The sequence below is a fragment of the Emys orbicularis genome, chromosome 4 (assembly GCF_028017835.1).
Source record: "Emys orbicularis isolate rEmyOrb1 chromosome 4, rEmyOrb1.hap1, whole genome shotgun sequence".
In the NCBI taxonomy this organism is placed as follows: domain Eukaryota; kingdom Metazoa; phylum Chordata; order Testudines; family Emydidae; genus Emys; species Emys orbicularis.
In genome coordinates, this window is record NC_088686.1 from 27,605,159 (window position 1) to 27,628,281 (window position 23,123).

The window sequence follows — 23,123 nt, forward strand, 5'->3', positions numbered from 1 at the left end:
ATTTGCAACATTTGTGCACAGATATAACGTATGCTAAACGCTCATGAATACATATTGATTCACACCATTATTTCTAAAAGAACGAGATGGTGACTATTGCTTATTGGGTGAGGAAAAGTGGGAGAAGGTATAAAGGAGCTTTCTCCAGCCCTTTACACAGCTATGAAGGGGCCAGCTACAATCCCAGCCACTGAGTTCTGAGTCTAGCACCACCAGAACGCTAGGAAACCCAGAGAAGGGGATGAGAAAGGTGACATGGATGGGAGGAGCATGGCCCAAGCCTCCTTTTACGCCACCCATCAGAGTTCAGCTGATGAATGGGGAAGAACAGGCTGCACCTATCAGTGATGGAGGCAGATTATCAGATGGTATAAATTGCCGTAGCTCCATTGAAGTCAATTTAGAATCTTCCCTCTGGCTCATATGTTCCTCCAGTGCTCTAAATGGGTATATTGGACATCACAGCCTCTTCTTACCCAATTCTACTGTAAGGTGGGCCTTAAAAGCCACAATATACCCCAAAGCATCAAGTATCACTTATTTAAAAAACAACCCTCACTTCACTAGGTGTTTTGCCTACATAAAGAGATTAGATAAAGATATCCCATCTCCTAGAACTGGAAGGGACCTTGAAAGGTCATTGAGTCCAGCCCTCTGCCTTCACTAGCAGGACCAATTTTGATTTTGCCCCAGATTCCTAAGGGTTGGACTCATAACCCTAGGTTTAGCAGGACAATGCTCAAACCACTGAGCTATCCCTCCCCCTAAGGGACTATATGAATACACCCTTTTTGTACCTATTACAAGCATAGCTATTATACACAGAGCTGGTAGGTTGCCTGACACTTTTCATTAAAGGCCCCTGTTTTAAGTTGCTTAAAATTATGCCAAATTTTAACCCTTGAGGCTAACATTTTTCATACTTTCTGCCTCTGACTTTTCTTGTAAAAGCTGACTTTCTTGGAAAGTTCCAGAAAAAACAGCTCACATATTCCTGAGAATGAGGTTGGGGGGAAAAATAGGCAGTTTGGCTGATGTTAATTTCCCCCTTCTCCCCCCGTCCCCCCAACAGTTTTTTGAAGAGCTTTCCAGCTTCCATGCTTTGGAACAGAAACTTGAAATGTGGCAGGGACATGTTTCGGGGGTTAGAGAGGTGCCTTTTGCTGTCTCCATAAAAATCTACCCAGATCTGGCCAAGATACAGGACTCTGCCCTTTGCTTGTAGTGCTTGTTAACACTTGTTAACAAGTAGTGCTTGTTAGAGGCTTATTGCTAAGTCTCTGAACATTCCATCTGCACTGAACATGCTTCAGCCCCACAATTTCCCACATGCCAGCTCTACTCCACTTGGGAACAACATTCTTTGAAAGCTGGCTGGGGACCCAGGAAAACTGGGTTCTAATCCTGCCTCTGCCACACACTTCCTTATGTTGATTCTTGGCAATACTATCATAATATAAACATATTCCCCTTTTGATGTTGATTCTAAAAAAGTTCTGCTTCTTTTCATGGACTTTAAATGACTCAAAATACGAGCTTTTCACAATAATGGTGTGTTACACAGCCCCCCGCCCCACCCCATTTAAGCTATGCAATATCAATATCACAGCATCCAGAAAACTGCACACTGCCAAGGATCATTTTTATTATTAACTATTAATTCTACAGCACACAAAAATATGCTAGGTGCCTCCCACTATAAATAAGGCAATGTGGTCCCTGCCTCAAACCAGTCACAATGTAATTTGAAATGCAAAACAAAAACAGGAGTTAGCAAAATTGGAGGAAGGACGGGATTAGTTACAGCTGTAAGGGGAAAGATGTTCTACATAAAGGGGGTAGAAAATGTGAAGATAAAGTTCAAGCTCAACATTTTCTCAGCATTCTTTACAAAAAGCATGATAAACACCCGACAGAAAGAAGCAGGTAGCATGCTTTCCATAATATGTGCTAAAAATACTTTAGCTCAGTCTACACTAGCAGCTAAGCAGTTTCAAATTTCCAGTCCAGTAGGACACACTGTTGACTTTTCTAGTGTTCCATCTTTAAAAAATAAAGGCTTTATTGGAAAGCTTTAAACATGTGATGGGGATGTGTCCCATAAACCCCATCCACATAGCATAACCCTATAATTCATGCATACACATGTAGGTAGAGAAGCCAAGTCAGTCAATATCTATTTTTAAATCAGCTGGGGATGAAAGGGTTTAAAAGGCAGTAGAATCAGGTACTACCGGGTTAAATAGATATAAGATATGGAACTTATTGGGGCCTCTGTGTCTTAAATGCATTTCTAGGTTAATCTTCAATACAGTCAATTAATACAAGTTATCAAAATGACAGAGACAGAAGAGAATTTGTGAAATTATATCTACCAAATAAAATAAACTCAATACAGCAATTTATGTCTTAAATAAAAGTAAAGAATGCAAGCGTCACAACACTCAATAATACCAAAAAACAAAACCATTATTAACAAATTTGACCAAATATTACATATATTTATATAGACAAATATAGATATTTTCAAAAAAGAGCACATCTGCCTATAATAAATATCAATACATTCTGCTAAAAATGAAAATTGTTACTAAAACAATTGTGCAGACTGTTCATGACCAGTGAAATTCACCCATCAGTGGGGGAGCTATGAAAGGATCCCAACATAGCAGTGGATGATACTGTGCTGATTTGATATGACACACACTATTCATCTTCATAAAAGTTTCAAACTCACGAGCTACAAACTGCGATCCATTGTCATTTACTAGCCGATCATCTAGCAAACAACGAGGAGTGAACATTTCACACAGCTCCTTCCTCACAGACGTGGAGCACAGCAGCAGTTTTAGTGGCACTGATGGATGATCTCCTTATGGCCATGGGAAGACGACGAACTTCTGCAGTGACACTGCTGGATCTATCAGCAGCCTTCCACACAGTGCGTCAATATTACCTTGCACTCCACCAACAGAGGACAGAGCTAAGTCAGCGTCACTCTTTTCTCACAAACAAAACCCCGAGAGTCATGGCTGATGAATGCTTCTCTGTCCAATGAGCCCTCACTTGTGACATTTTGCAAAGATCATTCCATGCACACATATACCAAAGAAGATTGTAAGGCAATATGGACTTCAGTGTTACCAGTATAGTGATGACATCCAGCTATATGCTTTCATTTCAACTGATGTAGCCAACATCATCATCCTGTTATCATGGTACCTGAGTGATCTAGCCTTATAGATGAAAAACAGGTGGCTCAAACTCAACTCAGGCAACAGAGAGGTGATGCTGGTGGGAAGAAGAAAGCAACTTTAGGAGCCAGCCAAGATATTAACTCATTCACTCTTGAAGTTGTCAAGTATTGCAATCTTAGAATCCTATTGGATTCTTCTCTGCTTCTGGACACAAAGATTGTGACATTAATAAGAAACACCTCTTTCCACCTACTCATGATACCTCTAACCATCTTCACTTCTCTGCACCTTTCCACACTCAGCTATAGCTTTCTTAACTATAGCTTAATCACTTTCTTAATAATTTCAAGTTATAATGAATAGCACCATGTTTCTATGGACCAGAAGAAAATTTTGATAGCTAATAACAATAATGCAATATGTAGCATATCTATAGATCTCAAAGCACTTTGCAAAGAAGGATATAATTAGCCATATTTTACAGACCTATAAACTGAGGCCCAGAGAAGTAAAGTGACTTCCCCAAGGTCACACAAGTTAGTAGCAGAGATGGAAACAGGGCCTTATCATGTAACTCTCACTCCTCGTGCCATATTGCTGTACTTCATAGGCTGGGACAAATGAGAGGTACTACTTTTAAAATAATTATTTGGATTAAAATCCAAAATAATTTTCAAAAATTAGAGTTACACCCAAGCTGAATTTGGACCAGTATTTTAAAGCAGCTACATCCATTTCGGGGATAACAGCTGGATACGTGTGGGAAGGAATATGTTTTACCAGCATTAACAAAATACAACATTCTTCCAATATGGTGCTTTCCTGTACATATGCCCATCAAACAGGTCAGGTTTTCCCTTTCTTGTTCACCCACACCTCCCACTTATTTCTACAGATGTTTAGGGAGCACAAGAAATGCAGGTTTGGGCTCAATATCTACACAGGTGGGAATAACTGCTATTCTACTGCAACTTAACCTCAGTCTTTTAACAGGAGAAGGCAGTTACGGGAGAAACCAGGCCATACAAATGAACAAACTAGAACATTAAACGGTGACACTACTTATCTGATATGGCTACTAAAGTCACTCACTGAATTCTTCCTTGTCAGTTTTTCGTCCTTCTTCAACTATATTATTTTCTTCTTCCATTAAGTAGTTCTAGTCTATGTAGTATATTGAAGAACCCATAAAATCTGTTTTTCCAGGGCACCCTCATAAAAGCAGCTCTGACATCTCCATTAGAAAGGTTAATTATGTCAGCAACAATTTTGCTGTTCTGCATTGGACGGGGAAGTTCTAGATTTACAGTACAGTTATATGCTGTAGATATGTTACTACTGTAAGTAAAGCTTGCTGTTCAAACAATATTGTGTGCTGCTTTCTGAAACCAAATATTTTATTATTTATTCAGTGATAATATGTATGTTTAATTTTATAAAATCATCACGAGCCATTTTATGGCATATTTTTATGCACTATAGTCAATTAAAAAGGCTGCCTCCCTACAAAATACGCAGTGTGACCTGAAGCCTACCCTTGCAATTGTAATACTTTAGACAATTATGTTATTATTTTCTGGGATGTGCTCTCTACAGCCCTTTGAATACTTGTGCCAGATTAACTTAGCTCTGTGTCACAAATTGGAACTGACGTGTCATTCATGTTAGAACTGTAAGTGGTAAGGAAAGATTTCATTCAGCTAAAACAAATGTAATTTGCACTAATTTCTTTTTTCCAAATAGAAGTGTTCATGACAAATTTTGTTCACTAATACCTAAGCCTCCATCATGTAAGCTTAGAAAGCTTAAAACACTGTCTGCTATTAACTTACGTTCATGCATTTTTAAATGCACACACCATAATATTTCTATCTTGCTTTGTTTCTGTTTCATTTTAGAATATATATTTGATCCCATGTTTTGTGAATGTACTGACATTAAATTGCCTTGATTTCTACAATTAGCCCAAGATTTTTTTTAAAATACCTAGTAAGATTCCAGAGCCAGCAAAAAATACCTTTTTAGAGGTATTCTGATGCAAACATAGGCCCCAGTTCAAGACGATACTTAAGCATGTGCCTAAAATCAAGCATAAATTATAATACCTAGCTCTTATATAGTGATTTTTATCAGTAGATCACAAAGCACTTTACAAAGGAAGTCAGAATCATTATCCCCATTTTACAGATAGGGAAACTGAGGCACAGAAAGGGGAAGTGACTTGTCCAAGATCACCCAGGAGGCCAGTGGAAGAGCCGGGACTAGAACCCAGATCTTCTCTGTCTGAGTCCAGTGCTCCATCTGTAAGGCCGCACTGCCTCTCCAGCTGCTTAAAATGAAGCGCCAGATTCTCATTTATACTAAGGCTGTGCACTGCCTAGACAAGAGAGGTATAAAGTAGCCTTAGTATAAAAGAATCAGGATCAAGCAGATGCTTAACTACCTTTCTGAATCAGGGCCTCAGCAGAAAGAATTTAAGAATACAATTGTCCACAATTAGACAAACAAATTAAACGATGGCTCTTTCTTAACAACCTGTCTGTAGCACAGGATTTGATCTTCCTCCTATATATTCATTTATCGTGGGCGGGGGGGGGGGAGGGGAATGGGGATGTAAATCAGAATATTGACCCTGCAGTAGGTTTCTTTAATAAAGAAATCACCATTATGTGCAGAAGTGACAGATCTTCATTTCAATTCTCTGTGATCATCCTAAATTAGATATTAAATATAAACACAGGGCAGGCACACTATTTGCAGTCGTGCACCAACCACCTCATGTTACCTCTTTTCAGCCCTTTAAGGAAACAAATATAAGCGATTACACTAATACTGTATCTAAAACCTGGGCCATTTCAGGCTGAGATTTTTACCAGTCTGCGTCAACATTTGATACCTGACTTGCATAACATTGATTTTCATTTTATAAGCATGACTGAAATCCCTTCCCCCCTAAAAAGAGACTGTTCAAAAAGCACAACGAGCACAGAAAAAAGTATTTACTAATGTATTTCTTTGATACTTAGTCTATGTCTCAGCATAACTATGTGACACATAATAAAGAAAACTTGGAGGCTTAGATTAAAAGTAGACTTTACGCTGTTTGTGCATCTGCTTTTTTTATGATCCACAGATATTTTGAATTCATTCATAATTCATTACATGCTCATTTCTAGGTAACACTGTAATATATCAGCACAACCTTCTCACTTCTCAACAAGCTATACAGAGGCTTATTTAATGGCTGCTAAGTAATGTAAAAGGTACAACCATGAATGTAAGTGCCATAAGATACATACCAATGCTTCATCCTGCAAAGGTTACCATTTGAACAGACTTGTGTCCAGGCTGAGTCCAACTGAAGTCAACAGGACTTGACCTAGAAGAAAGAGTTAATCCATACAACTCCTTTTGCTGGAACATGGGCCAAATCTACAAATAGGTGTCTGGACATTTCAGAAGCAATCTGTACCTTACAGATGTTCTGAGGGATAATCAGTACAAGCATTCTTCATTCCTGGACATCTAACAATGACTTGCCATCTACAATGGTCAACCACCATTTGTAAGCACAGCCGTATAGAAAAAACAAGACAGGAATTCTAGGAACACCTGATGCAGTTCCAAATTTAAAACACCTTGCATAATCAGTATCACAGCAGGACTAATGGGGATGCAAAAGAAAAGCAGGCAGGATGGCCCAGATCCAACAAAGCACTTGAGGATGTGCTTACTTTACGCATGGAAGTTCTCCCATTGAAACCAGTTTCATGACACTACTCACGTGGATAAAATTAAGCATATGTTTAAGGGCTTTGCTGGATGGGTCCTTAATAACAGTTCAGAGGCTGATGCAAAAAGCTAAAGTTACTCTTGTGTTAGATACAACGCCTTAGTGGGAATGTAAAGCATGCACAGATAAAGTCCCTTTGAAGATATGGAGTTAAATCCTGGCTTCATTGAAGAAAATTTTGGGAATTTTGTTACTGAATTCCATGGTGCCGAATTTCACTCTAGGTACTTTTGGGCCTGATCATTTCCCAGTGAAGTCAATGATAATACTTCCATTGACTCTGAGGAGAACTGGATCTGCCCCTTTGTAAGCTTCTGGGTGTCAAAAACAACTGGTGTCTACACTTCTGCTTTTTCTTATTAATTATACCATTTCTTCTTACCAGGAAAGGATTTACTTTCATAGGGCCAAATTCTGCCTTCAATTACACCAGAAGAATCCACTGACTCAGTCACTGACACCAAAGAAGTAAAGAGAATCAAATGTAGCACAGGGTACAATCTGACCCATAGTATTGGTGAATACTGTATTTAGAAGATTAAGATAAACAACCTGTCCCATATTCTTATGCATAGTCACCTTTTGAGAATTTGGGTTCATAAACAGACTACCCAGAAGTAAGACTCAAAAGAATACTCAATCCATAATTTTAAAGCAATCTGTGATTTTACAATTTTAAAAAGATATATATGTTTTCCATCATGCCATTTCCATTAATTCCGCAGGTTCCTCACCAACGTTCCCAAATCATAGCATACACCTCAACAGCACCAATTTAGATTGTATATAAGGACCCCAGTACATTGGTCTTGCTTGAATAACTAAAATAGACATTTCTTCACTTATGTTCATGTAAATGATTTCTTGTTACTGTGTTTAACTATATAATAGAAATACATATAGCAATGCAATAATGATTAATAAAACACTGATTCTCAAAGATTACACACCACTTCTCCTTAACCCTTTGGTTAAATATTAAACCTCATAGATTCCAAGGCCAAAAAGGACCATTGTGATCATCTAGTCTGAGCTCTTAAGTCTTCCTTTTGCTGAGAATATACAACTACCACAAGTTATTAGAATACAGCCCCCAAGCAGGTCTTCTGTCTTTCTGTTATTGAAATACTGAGGGTTGTGATTAGGAACAAGTTGTATTGTGTGTTTACAAAGGCCTTCCATAGCGTTAATTAATCAAAACTATAAAATATACACAGAATTCAGCAGAGAGTCACAGGCACTCAGAGTCCGTGGTGATGGGACAAGAATGACATTGAAAGAAGGATGCATACACACTTATTACAAATAACCGTGATAATTTAAAAGGGCAAAGAATGGTGAGCAACATTTTGTGAAAAGTTTGAGACTTTTCAGAGCTACTTCTGACTTGGATCAAGTACGCTGCCCTGCCTGGCTCATGAGATCTGAAGTAACCTCATTCCCCACTATTTCCCAGTGTAGAGGAGACTACAGGAATTAGGGGTGTGTGAACAGTATAATATCCATGTTCAGATGACATTGGGATTCAGAAGTCCTGACAGATGCCCTAGAAACCTCAGCAGGATTCGGTAGCTAGGGAGACCACAGGTTGTTTCTCTAGCTATCAACTTGCCTGGAAAGTCTCTGAATTCTAGGGAGTCTGTGCAAGTGGTTCAGCTGCAGTAAAAGGGGAAATGGGCTGCCTTCCACCATCTTACTCTAAACGATCCCTATTTCTTTATCTCCATCCCTATTTCACAATGTCTTTAAGCACTAAGTTCCATTGAAGTCAATGGGATTTAAGCACAATTCAAATTAAACATGTACTCAGTGCTTTGCTGAATCAGTGTCGTGATGTCTAAACACAACAATTGATTTTGGAAAAAAAAAGTTTTGAAAGTGCAAAATATAAACCGAGAAAGTAGCCTAGGGCTGCTGAAATGCCCTCTTGGGGCAGGCCAGAGCATGACAAATGCACCTGCCTCAGTTTCCCCTTCAGAGTCCCCAGTAATTCCATATTAGGCTCTCTTGCTTCAATAATATACCTCCTTTGGGACAGATTATTACCAAAACATAATGCAAAATAGTCCATACCACAAGTCCCCAAACACAATCCTTTCATCCCGCCAGTGTATATAGTCCTTAAAATCCCACATCCTATCGTCCATTGACATAGCACATACCACACTCCAGCAATTTCCATCACACCTCGGCTCTTTGTCACTGCTCTTCTGTCAGGACAGCCACCCCAGACCTTCCAACTGTGGTGCAACCCCAGTCTTCCCAGCCTCTCTGCTAGGAGATCATTCTTACCAGGGGAGCATCCCTCACTCCCTCTGGCCCTCTCACTGTACCCCTGGGGCCAGCTTTCCAGCATGCAGATGTCAGCAGGTAAGCCCCTCTGCTGTTCCCCTGCCTTCAGCCCTCTCCAGCCCTCATCTCCAGCTTAGAGGTCAGCAAGCAACTCCCTCCACTGATGCTGCTACCTGCCTTCAGCCCTCTCCAGCCGTGGCTCTTTGGCTTGGGGAGGTCAATCAGCAAATGCCTCTTGCCAGTCTCCTGCCTTCAGCCTGCCCCTAGGAACTGACCACAGCTTCCTTCCGGGATCTTCCACAGTTGCTCTCACCTGACCTTTTCCTGACGGACTCGGTCTGAGCCCTAAGGCAACCCTCACTCACCAGGTCTCTCTCTCCTCTAGGGACCAGGTGCCCTCTTTTAAACCCAGCTGGAGTGAGCTCATGAGTCACAGGGGCACTGGCCCTGCTCCCTCTTAAAGGGACAGTGTTACCCTATGACAGGAACCATCTTAGTATAACAAAAAGCCCCATTCTTGTACCACATTTCACCTGGTTCTTCAGCCTTGTGCTTCACAGCTTATCCAAAGAGTGAAAATGGCGCAGGAAATCACAACCCGGAACTACTGCAGCCAGCTTTTATTTTTTAAGCAGGGGCATGAAATGTACCTACTTTCCAGGTTAATTTTTGGGGAGGCAAGATGCAGGTAATTCTGTAGCTCAATGCCTCTTTGGGAACAAATCTCACTCCCAAACAAATTGCCACCTACTTTCAACAAAGGCTTCAGTGTTTGCATTATATTGTAAAATCTGAGTTTAATGTTTGAGAGTTATCGTAAGAACCATGTATGGTGCTGCATCTTGTTTCCACAAAACTCCTGTGGAGACAGTAATAAGATGTAAAGTTGAAATTACAAGTATTACATGTGGTAGAAACACAAACCTGCATTTAAAACAACTCAGTCTCATTTAAAATATCCTTGAAAGTTTAGAGAACTGTGTTCAAAGTACTGAGAAAACAACAGAGCCCCACAAGAGAAAAACCCCATGTGGAGAGGGTCTAATGGAGATGGTTGAAGATTATTGTTGGAAGATACAGAGTAGATGCCATGCATCTAGTCTATAGAATACGCTGCCTCAGAGTCTACTCCCTCCACCTGTGGAGAAAGCAATCAACATTACATATCCTGGTAGCCCCCCAGTATCATTCCTACTTTACAACTCACCATCTGTTTCAAAACACATATTTTCTCTTTTGTCTGTACCTCTTACTTCTTTCCCTCTGCTCTTATTTGTATGGGGTACATTGTGATTCAGACTAAACACCTGCTCAGGGGTGGAAGAGCAAATCAGAATGCCCCTTACATCTCTCTACAGGTTACTTAGGGCTAGTCTATACTAGAATCGCTACAGCGGCACAGCTGTACCAATGTAGCAGCACTGCTGTAGTGCTGCTAGTACAGACGCTCTATGCCGATGGGAGAGAGCTCTCCCATCAGCTTAATTACTCCACCTCCCCGAGCGGCGGTAGCTATGTTGGTAGGAGAGCGTCTCCTACCGACATACTGCTGTCCATACCAGTGCTTAGGTTGGTATAACTTACGTCGCTCAGATGACGTAAGTGACATTCCTAGGATGGGGTAGCTTATGCATTACCCTTGCCCAGGGCTCTGACCCACGTCACAATCTAGCCTTACAGAATAGTGCAATTATAACCATACATATTTCTCCTTCCTGATTTTTTATCCCATTCACTACATCCCCTTCACAATTAGGTTGTTAGGTATACAAAGCAGGGACCTCTCTTCTTATGGTACTGTGAGATGCATACCACTGTGAAACAATAATCATAATAATTTAACTCTCTGCATTATTTGAGGATACAGTTTGTATGAAAAAACACCATATGTCATTGTTAGTAAAATAAAAAAAGGTTGTATATCTCCAGAAGGCAATCCCGAGACAAGTGCAAGAGTTCTGTTGATGCTTAATATTCATACACTTAGCGAACCACGAGCTACAGAAGCTTTCACACAAGAACTCCCTCCCCTCATTCAGGGCCATGGGACAAAGGGGGGTTGGGTGGTATGCAGGATGCAGGCCCCAAACAAATCTGGAAGGAGAAAGATGAGGTCAGGGCAGTGACTCCAACTGGGAGATGCAGCTTTTAATCAAAAAATGGTCCTCTCCATCAGCAACTGGACAACATATGGGGAAGAAAGGGGTTGCAGGTCCATTTGGTCTCAAGATATGTCAGTATTATCTTAGAAGGTAGGTGCTTGTGTCAGGTCATCCTGGAATGTAATAACAATCATGTGTATATTACACTCACACTAATGTGAAGGATGCATCACATACCCTAATGTAGTCAAACAGGCCACTATATCTGTGCATTTGTACAAGGACTCTAGCCTGGCCCTTTAGTTATTGTACTTTCACCACCATGTTAAGTGTCCCCATCATCCCACACACAGCCACCCCAGTCCTGTTCATCGCAGCAATTTGTCACAAACAGTTTAATAGTCCTGAGCCCAGCAGCGATCTCAGCTGTGAAGGGTGCAGTCATCTCTCTTTGGGTATGTCTACACTACGAGGGTATTTCAATTTCACTTAAATCGAATATGTGGAATCGATATTGCAAAGTCGAACTTGTGTGTCCACACTAAGGACAGTAATTCGACTTTGTGAGTCCACACTAACGGGGAAAGCGTCGACATTGGAAGCAGTGCACTGTGGGCAGCTATCCCACAGTTCCCGCAGTCCCCGCTGCCCATTGGAATTCTGGGTCGAGCCGCCAATGCCTTCTGGGTAAAAAAAAAAGGGTCGAGGGTGCTTTTGGGTAATTGTCGTCATGCGTCTGTCACTACCGCCCTCCCTCCCTCCCTGAAAGCGCCGGCGGGAAATCAGTTCGCGCACTTTTCGGGTCAGTGACAGCGCGGACGCCACAGCACTGCGAGCATGGATCCCGCTGCGACCATCGCTGCAGTTGTGGCACTTGTCAACGCCTCGCAGGTTATCATCCACCTTTCCCAGAGGCAGATGCAGATGAACCAGGCGAGGAGGCTACGGCACCGCGGTGAGGGCCTGAACTCTGAGAGGGGCACAGACCTCTCACAAAGCACGGGACCCAGCTCCGAGGACATCACGGTGACAATGGGTCATCTGGATGTTGTGGAACGGCGATTCTGGGCACGGGAAACAAGCACTGACTGGTGGGACCGCATAGTGCTGCAGGTCTGGGACGAATCCCAGTGGCTGCGAAACTTTCGCATGCGGAAGGGGACTTTCATGGAACTTTGTGAGTTGCTGTCCCCTGCCCTGAAGCGCAATGACACCCGGATGCGAGCAGCCCTGACTGTCCAGAAGCGAGTGGCCATAGCCCTCTGGAAGCTTGCAACGCCGGACAGCTACCGGTCTGTCGCGAACCAGTTTGGAGTGGGCAAATCTACCGTGGGGGTTGTTGTGATGCAAGTAGCCAACGCAATCGTCGAGGTACTGCTCTCAAAGGTAGTGACCCTGGGAAACGTGGAGGTCATCATAGATGGCTTCGCCGCGATGGGATTCCCAAACTGCGGTGGGGCTATAGATGGAACTCACATCCCTATCCTGGGACCGGACCACCAGGCCAGCCAGTACATCAACCGAAAGGGCTACTTTTCAATGGTGCTGCAAGCACTGGTGGACCACAGGGGACGTTTTACCAACATCAACGTTGGATGGCCGGGCAAGGTTCATGACGCTCGCGTCTTCAGGAACTCTGGTCTGTTTAGACAGCTGCAGGAAGGTATTTACTTCCCGGACCACAAAATAACTCTTGGGGATGTGGAGATGCCTACAGTGATCCTTGGGGACCCAGCCTACCCGCTAATGCCCTGGCTCATGAAGCCCTACACTGGCGCCCTGGACTCTGAAAAAGAACTCTTCAACTACCGGCTGAGCAAGTGCAGAATGGTGGTGGAGTGTGCTTTTGGACGTCTCAAGGGGAGATGGAGAAGCTTACTCACTCGCTGTGATCTCAGCGAAACCAATATCCCCATTGTTATAGCTGCTTGCTGTGTGCTCCACAATCTGTGTGAGAGCAAGGGGGAGACCTTTATGGCGGGGTGGGAGGTTGAGACAAATAGCCTGGCATCTGATTACGCCCAGCCAGACAGCCGGGCGATTAGAAGAGCCCAGCGGGACGCCCTGTGCATCCGGGAGGCTTTGAAAGCCAGGTTCCACAGTGAGCAGGGTAACCAGTGACTTTTAAGTTTCTGTACAGAGAAGCTGAACCTGCCCCCGTTTCTTTACCCAGTTAAGGATGACTATCCTCTCCAGTTACAGACCCCCTCCACCCCCTTCCAAAATAATAAAATCAGTTTTACTTTTGTTATTGAACACCGTTGTCTTTAGTACTGTTTTCGCGGGAAACCGGGGACGCAGACTGTGGTGGGGAGCGGGTGTAGTGTACTGATGCAAATGATCCTTCTAAACTCCAGGAATGACAGGATTCACAGTAGCGGACTGGTTGTTTCAACGGAGCCTGCCAGCCCTCCTGAGTGGGACTGCGTGTATGTGGGGGCTATGTGACTTTATGGCAGGGGGAGGAGGGTTACAGATCCCCTGCTGCGTGGCTCTGTGATCCAGGACAAGGACCGCTGCATACGATCTGTAACTGCCCTCCCCTGCCACAAAGTCACAGAGCAACTAACCCCCCCCCCCGCCCCCCACAGAACATGAAAACCACCTCCCAGACTGACCAGAGTAACTAGTCACTGCACTGCGTATGAGCCCTGCTGCTGGACCTGCCCCCGCCTCTGTAGCCTGCTAAAGGTGACTGTCCTGTCCAATTACCAAGCCCCTTCCCCCCCTGCAGACAGACTCTCCCTCAAAACAGCATGACTGAAACAGTAATGAACAGAAACGTATTTTTTATTAACAACCACACATGAAACTGGGGGGTGAAACTTGGACGGGGGCTTGGGTGAGGCGGCCAGGAAAGGACTTTTCATATTTTGGGGAATGACAGCCTTCTGGTGCTTGAGCAGTCTGCAGGGGTGGAGTGAGAGTTTTCACGGACTCTGCCGCCCCTCCTTCTTTGGACTTTGGGCGAGGGGGGGTATGGGACTTGGTGGCGGGGGAGTGCGGTTACTGATAGACTGCAGCGGGGCTCTGTCCTCCTGCCTCCGTTCCTGAAGAACATCAACAAGGCGCCGGAGCGTGTCCGTTTGCTCCCTCAGAAGTCCAAGCAGTGTTTGAGTCGCCTGCTGGTCTTCCTGCCGCCACCTCTCCTCACGTTCCATGTGTGTCCGGTGCATTTGGGACAAATTCTCCCTCCACTGGTTATGCTGTGCTGCCTGGGCTCGGGAGCAGCCCATAAGTTCAGAGAACATGTCCTCTCGCGTCTTCTTCTTCCTCCGCCTAATGTGCGCTAGCCTCTGGGAGTGTGATGCCAGGCTGGGTTGGGAGACAGTTGCAGATGTGGCTGTGGGAATGAGGAAAAGGCAGTGAATTCCTCCGAAAGATAAATGTAGTTGTGAATCAAGAACATAGTCTTTCTCCGTGAACAAGACCATGAACCACACCTATCACATGCGCACTAAGGACAAAGTCGAATTTTCGAACCTCGCCTTCAGTGCCTGGGCTTTTGCACTGCCGATCTGGGAACCGGGGCAGGACACGGTACTCTCTGTAGCAGGCAAACATGGTAAGCCGTAGACTTGTGGCAGATTAAAACTTTAGGAGTACCACTGACCACCTTTCACATTGAAAGCACTGCCAGTCTGTGCTGCCAGCAATCGGCCAAGCAGGAACTCTGGCCCTGTCCCACCCCCTCGCGGATGTGCCAGGAAAAGATCCCTGGATGCTGGCCCTCTCCCGCCCCCACCGCGTGGCTGTAAACCAGCGGTCACAGTTCTGTAAAGGAACTTGTTGCAAGCAGTCCCAATACTAACAGTCCCCTACCTAATTCAAAGCAGGTTGTCATGAGCGACATTACTCTCATGAGGATCCCGGACACCGAGATCCAAAGGATGCTTCGAGAAAGCCTGCAGAGACCGGGGCCCTATGCCGCCATGCTATGCAAGGCACTGATACCAGAGTACCTGCTTGTCTCCTGGCGCGGGAACGTCTCGTACTTTGGAGGACCAAGTAAAGCCACTCTCCCCAGGAACCTGATGAACAGGCTATCCCATTACTTGCAGGAGAGCTTTGTGGAGATGTCCGTGGAGGACTACTGCTCTATCCCCGGACATATAGACAGGATTTTCATCTAGCTGCAGTAGCAGGGACTAAAGAGTGGAGCAGCTTGGGCAGCACAATCATGCACAACCGGACACTGTTTGATTTTTTTATAAATAGTTGTTACTGATTATTTAAGCACCCAGGGGGAAGAAATCATGAATCACAGATTGTTATTAGTCTTAATATTCAAGTTTTGTAAAAAATAAAGGTTTATATGTTTAAAGCACTTACCGCTTGATCCTTCCCCTGAATCTGTGTCCGGGTTACATGCTGGGGAGGGTTGGTAGGGGATCTCTGTAAGGGTGATGAAGAGCTCCTGGCTGTCGGGGAAATCAGCTTGGTAAGCGCTGTCGACTGCCTCGTCCTCCTCATCTCCTTCCTCATCTTCCCCGTCCGCTAACATGTCCGAGGAACCGGCCGTGGACAATATCCCATCCTCAGAGTCCACGGTCAGTGGTGGGATAGTGGTGGCGGCCGCACCAAGGATGGAATGCAGTGCCTCGTAGAAACGGGATGTGTGGGGCTGGGATCCGGAGCGTCCGTTTGCCTGTTTGGTCTTCTGATAGCCTTGTCTCAGCTCCTTGATTTTCACGCGGCACTGCGTTGCATCCCGGCTGTATCCTCTCTCTGCCATGGCTTTAGAGATCTTCTCATAGATCTTTGCGTTCCGTCTTTTGGAGCGCAGCTCGGAAAGCACGGACTCATCGCCCCACACAGCGATGAGATCCAAGACTTCCCGATCAGTCCATGCTGGGGCCCTCTTTCTATTCTGGGATTGCACGGCCATCTCGGCTGGAGAGCTCTGCATCGTTGCCACTGCTGCTGAGCTCGCCACGCTGTCCAAACAGGAAATGAGATTCAAACTGCCCAGACAGGAAAAGGAATTCAAATTTTCCCGGGCCTTTTCCTGTGTGGCTGGTCAGAGCATCCGAGCTCGGACTGCTGTCCAGAGCGTCAACAGAGTGGTGCACTGTGGGATAGCTCCCGGAGCTATTACCGTCGATTTCCATCCACACCAAGCCTAATTCGATATGGCCATGTCGAATTTAGCGCTACTCCCCTCGTTGGGGAGGAGTACAGAAGTCGAATTTAAGAGCCCTCTATGTCGAACTAAATAGCCTCGTGGTGTGGACGGGTGCAGGGTTAATTCGATTTAACGGTGCTAAATTCGACATAAATGCCTAGTGTAGACCAGGCCTTTGTGTGCCTTCTTCAGTTAATTACTTCACTGAAAGGCCCCTTGCGAACTAAAAAGTCACACAGCTGAAGGTTTGCAATAAAGGGGTTTTCAAAAGCCAGTGAGGCTATAGGGCAGATTTTGTTGGCAAAGATATCTGCAAACTCTTTTTTGCTGTGTTTCCCAATTTTACTCAGAGGGTGGCTGTGTCAGTTGAGCAACCCTTTCATCTGTATACTGGGAGCTTAAAAGCAGTAACATTCACCAGGGAAGGGCTTGTCCCTTTCAACAAAAAGAGTAAGATAATTCAGTACTGAGGCATATACTAAGGTTGACCAACACTGAGGCATGATTTGCTAGTCTTAAAGGTGGAAACACACATGGTGGACAGCATAATGCATCTGCAGTATAGTTGTAGCCGTGTTGGTCCCAGGATATTAGAAAGACAAGGTGGATGAGGTAATATCTTTTATTGGACCAACTTCTGTTTGTGAGAGAGACAAGTTTTCAAGCCACACAAAGCTCTGAATGAAGAGTTTTGTGTGGCTCGAAAGCTTGTCTCACTCACCAACAGAAGTTGGTCCAATAAAAGATATTACCTCATCCACCTTGTCTCTCAGCACAATGCATACACAGTATACAATGTGTTGGTGCCTGAGGGAGTGTCTCGCAGCTGAAGACAGCCAAGAGATTTTGCAACAGTGTGGGTACCAATTTCCCTAGGTAACCTTCAGCTAGGATTTGGTTTTAAATTGGGTTTATTGGTTCATTAATGAAAAAAACTGTAGCCAATTTTACCTCTAACCTCTGATCAGTCTTTATTTGAGGCATGGCACTGCGAAGTATGCTCTATGATCTAACCTGTGTTTGCTTCTTTATAGCAATGGACAGGAGACCCTCAGTAAAACTTACCTACTACCTAATGCTTGGAATGGGGTCCACTTCACCGTGGTTTGCAATGTAAATAAATAAATAGGTGGACACATGCCTTGTGATGCATAGTTGTAAGTGTTTACAAAAATTGCAAAAATAACCTGGAAAGCTGTGGGATCAACTCCCTTCATATGCCAATAATTCCTTACATTGAAGTCATTATGGCCACTGCAAACAGATTGTTCTAAGCTCTCAGCAATGTGCATCATGTAATATTGAGTGTTACATCAGGGAAAAGTAGTGAATTAGCAACCTGCCATGGTCTCTCTAATTGCAAAGGATTTGTCACACTGGTCTCCGTAGAATGGAGAATGAAATTTCTTCAGGAAGGACCCTTTCTAAGAATCGCAGATCACAGGAGATTAAAGGTGCTCTCAAAACAGAGAAACTAGGTCCTGATTACCACAAGCACCCAAGAATTCCTTTCACATCTACTGAGCAAGGAAAAATAAACCTACTGTACAGCAGCACACAGGAGATCATTATCAAGATGATGAAGACAGACTTTGAGTTACTATAGAACATCCTTTTTTGTAAACAATTAATTTGGTTGACTCTGTTGCCAAGAGATGTTTGGAGGAGAGCCAAGTGATTTATGGCAATAAATCAACAGGGAAAAAAATAAACACAATTTACAGATATTTTCAGAAAGTTCGTATCCTGATATCCTGGTTTTTATAACACAGGCTTATTTCTCATAAACATCCTGGTCACTTTTATTGAGATAGAATGTTCCCATCAAAGTTGACATTGACCCTACAAATGGTCAAGACAAACTAGAGTCTTACATCTGGACAAATAAAATGGAAAGAAGCAAGTAATGATAATTTCTGCTCAACCTAATGCGTCTTTAGCAATTAGAATGACATTGGCTTAGAAAACATCCTCTGAGGGAGATGATCACAATGTATACCTGAGCCATAGCAAAAAACAAAAAAAACAAAACAAAACAACAACAAAACCCTTATACTGTAGGTTTGTTTGGTCAAGTAGTATCATAAATCAAACTGGGTTGAGCCTAATCAAGATCTAGTTGAGAGACCACCAGCCAAAACCCAAGTACTACAGAAAGTGGTACAGCTGGTTTTGGAGGTGATACTTTTATCTCCTTGTCCATGAAAAAGAACCTTACAAGGTACTAGTGTAACCCACACACCTTCTGGGTGTGGTGTTCTGTCCCATCTAGTGGCACCGAGACCACTTAGAGAGAGAGATAAAATGAGCCTGCTCTACAGCCTTAGCTAACAGCCAGTTGGCTTTTAGCTCATGCAGTAGAGGCTCATGCAGAGAGGTCCCAGGTTCGATCTCACCCATCGACGACCGGAGTCTGTTGGCATTACACTAGGAGGCACAGTGCTAACGGAGCTGCCTTTTCAGAAGAGATGTAAAAGACAGGACCTGAACACACATAGTCACTGACGAAGTCATGACATTTTTCATAGTGTGTGTATGCCCTGGCTGAATTCTAATGTGGTTAATAATGTTCTGTCTCTATAAAAACTCTCTTTATTTCAATTGAAAACAATGATTCTTTAATAGAATATGCTATGTGGCGCAGCAAGCATAAATATCATGTTATGTTCTAGCCCAGGAGAAAGTCAGATTTCAGAGGTTAGCAAGTGATCCCTCCATATACACAGCTTGTAAAGATCATTAGAATCCCCCTGGATGAAAGTCATTATAAAAATGCAAGGTATGAATTAGTATTATTATAATCAGCATCAAGTATTTTCTTATTAGGGTGCAAATGGGAGGATTCAAGAATCAAACTGCCCCCATCTTTCCATGCCTAGGGATGCACATACCAGCAAATGAAATGGTTAATTTAAAGTAAAAATAATATAGGTCTCTCTCCTCTACTCACATACACATTATGCAGGAGAGGAGAGGTCCTTAGCAGCATTATAAAATGATACTCCAACAGCGGCCACTTTAAGGAACTGACTTTCTGTTTCCAGTCAGTCTTTAGGTTGGCCTTATTGCTTAGGTTGTACAGTCAGAAAGTTATTTAGCAGTATGCATTATGTTCTGAGTGGGCTGAGTGCATGTAATTTATGACTGTTGCACTTTAATGCATATTTAATAAAGCTGCAGACATTTATATACCAAATCAACTGTGTCAATTTTGTTTGCTTTGGGAGGCTGGAGATGTCCCATGGCAATGCTGACACTCTTACTGAGAGATTTAAATTGTAAGACATTTCATTTGAGAGGAGAGCACTTTTAATATACTGTAGCTTGATGCAGCAAAAATAATCAGCAAAGGTTGACTAACAGGCACAGAGAATAAGAAAAATATGATAAGTCCTACAAAGAGTTTCACCTTTGCTTTCAGGGAAAAAAGGGGGATTATTGTATATAATGACTGGCTGAAACAAGCGAAACAAAGCTGATGATTCAATTCCATTTCACCTCAGGTTTGGGGAGTGGGGGGACTCTAAAATTCCAAATGTGCTTTATTTGCCTACTGAAGCATATAAGCACAGTACTTTTTTATACCAGGGCTATTGCATCAATAGCAGTGGGTTTGGTGGGTTTTTTTGATTTTTTTTGTTTTTTTTTTACACAGTAAAATCTAGTGCAAGAGCACAGGGTATTTCTCCAACTGCAGTTCTTGCATTTAGCTGCAGAGGCAAGGGTGGCATTTTTTTCCTTATATAGTAAGAGAACTATTATTTGTGATATTAATTGCAGTTTTAGTCAGATGCACTTATACCCATTTCCAAAAAGGATCAATGTGCATTTAGGAAGTTTCACACTTTGGCTTTTTTTTAAATACAATTCTCTGTGCTAAATTGCACATTGAATTAAACCAAGTCAATGAAAGTCTTGGGGAAGGAGTGTTAACTGTTTTGATGGTACCATATAAGGGCTTGGTTTAATCAACCAACCATACGGGGGGAATATCTTACAGTCTGCAAGGTAGCCTGTGTTGAAGTCAGTTTATCAATCTAGATTTTCATGCTTTTCCCATCATGACCAGTATGAATGATTGTTGTTGAGTCTGACTGTATATCCTATCTAATACATAATCTTTATTAAATCTCTTATTTTTTTAAACAGACTTGACCTGCTCTACTGCATAATGTGATAAGACACAAGGTGAATATGACACCCCCATGCTTTATGTCACTGAGGGGTCTACTGTCTGAGCTAGTAAAGGCTTTGCACTGTAAAGTGGAGGATGTTAAAACTGCTAATGTGCTTTAATATGCAAGAATGCATTGACCCACACTCTGTATCTATATGGCCAGTGGTTCTCAACCAGGGTTCCAGGGCACCCTGTGGGGCCGTGAGCAGGTTTCAGGGGGTCTACCAAGCAGGGCCAGCACTAAATTCGCTGGGGCCGAGGTCAGAAAGCTGAAGCCCCACCACATGGGGCTGAAGCCCGAGGCCTTGAGCCCCACCACCCGGGGCTGAAGCCAAAGCCAGAGCAGCTTAGCTTCACGGAGGCCCCTGTGAAATGGGGCCCCAGGCACAGAGACATCCTGTCCCTGGGACAGACCAGGGCAACCGCCCCGGGCCCCACGCTTCGGGACACAGGGTCCAGGGCAGCCTGGGGGGTTAACGGGGAGCCTAGTGCCGGCAGCAGCGAGCCACCCAACCCCAGACCGCTCCACTTCACCCCACCGGTTCCCGGCGTCGCTCAGGGGAGGGGGCAGAAGCCAGAAAGAGGCGGGGCAGGGGCTTAGGGGAAGGAGTGGAGTCAGAGTAGGGTTGGAGCAGGGGCGGGAAGAGGTGGGGCAATGGTGGGGGCTTAGAGGAAGGGGTGGAGTGGGGGCGGGGCCTGGGGCAGAGGGGTGGGGTTGTCCCAGACCCCGCACTCCCCTTGGACGGCCCTGCCCAGGCAATTTCCCTGCTTGCTACCCCCTAACACGGGCCCTGGCTTTTATATGCAGAAAACCAGTTGTTGTGCCACAGGTGGGCTGTCGAGTTTTTATAGCACGTTGGAGGGCCTCAGAAAGAAAAAGGTTGAGAACCCTGTATATGGCGACATAAAAATGTGGTTCTAATTGCAACAATGAACTACAGTGCTCAACAAAAATGTCACGTGATATCTGTCATCTAGAATTTAAACAACTACAAATTAAACAAATTAAATTTAAAACAGCAGCAATAGGAGGAACACAAGGGGTGAAATCCTGACCTCACTGAAGTCAATATGAATTTTGTAATTGACTTCACTAGTGTCAGAGTTTCACCCAAGGAGCCTATTTTATTCTTATATGTGTAATTACTGTATATTCTCAGCAAATTTGATTGCACTTACTGAAGTGCATTAATGGTGATATCCCACTGACTACAATGGGGTTTAGAATAGGTGTCCATGCTAGAGGAGTGGATTGCAGAATCAGGGCCGCTGTGTCTATATGTAAGTGAAATATCATAATTTCCCACAATTGCTGTCTTTCATATTCACTTTACAATTCTATCCTTTTTATTCAGCACATTTTCTGGGCTCATTTCTTACTGTCCCTGCAAGTGTTTAAAATAATTTCTTTTTTAAATCTGCTGTTTAACCTATTCCCCACCAACAACAGGCCCAGAGTTGAGGTCATTACACAGGAAAAATCCTGTATCAATTTTAAGGGAAGTTTACCTACGAAAAAACGGCAGGATCTGGTCCAACGTGCATGTCTTACATGTCTGCCATGCCTTTAAAGCAAGGAAAAGTGACCCAAATGCCACATGTGGAATAAGTCACTTGAATACAGGACACTTTAGCCTAATATATAGGCTATATCATCAGAGTTACTGTACACTGAGCTATGGATCCTATATTGCATGTGATAGCATGACTTGCCTGCGCTCTGCCAGTAGTACCTAATCTACAGATCAGCTAGGAGGATTACAGTGCAAAATCATTTAAGGTTACAAAATCCTGCCACAGCCAATTGTATTATATCTGGCAATTCAAGGGTGTAATAAATATACTGTACCAACCATTTTTTTTCTATATATATTTAAATTGGACCACAGGATGACCATTTATTTCATTTCATGTTATGGGTTCCCAAAAATAAATATTTTTGACATAAAGTTTCAGGCTTTCTAATCCAACTTCCACAATGCTTGAGGCTAAAAATTTCATCTAAATATTATTGAATTCCAGCACAACATTAGCATGCAGAGATATTTACAATAACACAGCCATTACAACTCAATCAAAAGCTGATTTCAGCCAGAATTATGCAGAATTAAATCTTGCAGGATTCAAATTATTAAAAATCAGAGACTCAATAAAGTGTGGTCTAGGAGTTCCATTTATCAAGGGAATAGAAGTGCCTCTACACTTATAGTGACTTTTTCATATATATTCTGCAAGAATTTGCATGCATTTTAAAAGATCTGAGTTTAATTCTTATGGAATTCAAGTAACTATGCTATATTTATAAGGCAATAGAAGCCAACTCAGAATCATTTCTTTATGTTTTCCTTTCTACATCTCACATTTATTTCTGGTTCCCGCTGGGTAGAAAGATACTAGGCTAAAATGCAAGAAATGTGTGTATGTTTGGTTCCAATAA